This window comes from Capra hircus, chromosome 8 (genome assembly GCF_001704415.2).
Source record: "Capra hircus breed San Clemente chromosome 8, ASM170441v1, whole genome shotgun sequence".
In the NCBI taxonomy this organism is placed as follows: Eukaryota; Metazoa; Chordata; class Mammalia; order Artiodactyla; family Bovidae; genus Capra; species Capra hircus.
In genome coordinates this window covers 77,072,795-77,074,202 of record NC_030815.1, presented here as the reverse complement: position 1 = coordinate 77,074,202, position 1,408 = coordinate 77,072,795, and the positions used below count along the sequence as shown (strand labels likewise).

Below are 1,408 nucleotides of genomic sequence, written 5' to 3'. Positions count from 1 at the left end.
GCATCTTTTCTAATTATAACTTTCATAAGACTCTTCTATATATGTAAAATCCCCTTCTATCCAGGTCTCCTTATTCCCTGCAGATGACCTCTTTTATTACTTCATTCAAAATGTGAACAGGCTTCCACATTAACACCACTTCTTTGTCTTTTCTCCCATTCTCCTTTCCTTCACTACTGTCTCAGAGAAAGTGGTGACCCTCCAGTTCTGGGTGAGATTTTTCTATTCTAGAACTATGGCCCACTTTGTCCATAATCTCACAGAGAAGGCTCAAGCCCTGGTCAATGCTGCTGTGACTTCCTTGAAGCCTGGACTGGCCATATTTTGGCACTAGGTTTAAGTGGAGCTAGTTCCTCCAACCCTGCTGAGATCCCTATTGCTATTCAGATGTTTAAAAAAATAGTCATTAGTGCTCAAACTAGTGGCTTCAAACAGCTCACAGTTAAATTAAGGAAGCTCCACTGAATGGTCTGGTGGCCACTGAATTGTTAGTGTGGTTTTATGTTGGCGAGATCATAGGCAAATGCGGCATAATTGGTTATAATGTTTGAAAACCAATCTTTAACATCTGATTATATTTGGTTTATTATCTGAGTGTCATTGAACCATGTGTGACCAGACTGCTATCTGAATAAAGTGATATGTCAAAAATCAGTGTTTTCTCTATCAAACACTACACGACAGTCATGAAATTTCTTGATACTAAGTTGGGTTGTCTTTTAGTTTGATACATTAATACAGCTCCAAATGTATGTCTTTGCTTAGTCTGAAATTGGAAAAGATATGTGCAAATATAACAATGTAGTACATACATATATGAGGATAACATTTTAATCTGATGGTCTGAAATATATTATACTGTATATATTAAATCATGTCAATAGTCATAAGGAATAAAGTTTGGACTATTTCTTCTTGCAACATCACAGAAATACCCTTTTGAAAATAGCTATGTCTATAAATGTCAGTGTACTTCTGATCAATTTGAATATAGTCTTCTCAAGAGAGAATAGCAGGCTGATCTTCTAAACGTGTATCTTTGCAACATCTTTAGCAGTAGGACAGAGTCAATGGGAATCCTGATCTACATTTTAAATCTAAGTTTGATACATATTATATTATTAATCTATTCAGTGTTATGATTTTTAGAACCTATCTTAGGCAAAATAAAATATCTAAACAGGATTATACTTTAGTACCATGCATGGGTCTAAATAGCATATCTTATCCTGAAATAAATAGATGTGATTGTTACAAAGAAAAAGGAAAGAAAAAAAAAATGATCTTCCTTTATCTCAAAGTGAAAGCTCCCTCTGTGTCTCTCATTCTCATCCAATCTCTGGGGCCTTCCTTCATCAGGAATCCCCACAACTTGACCACATTTAACTACATCTCATTCCTTCTTCTG

The 1,408-nt window shown here is 35.3% G+C and overlaps 1 pseudogene; it reads left to right on the top strand.

The window, feature by feature from the left end:
* LOC102179671 lies at window positions 236-551 on the top strand (annotated as a pseudogene).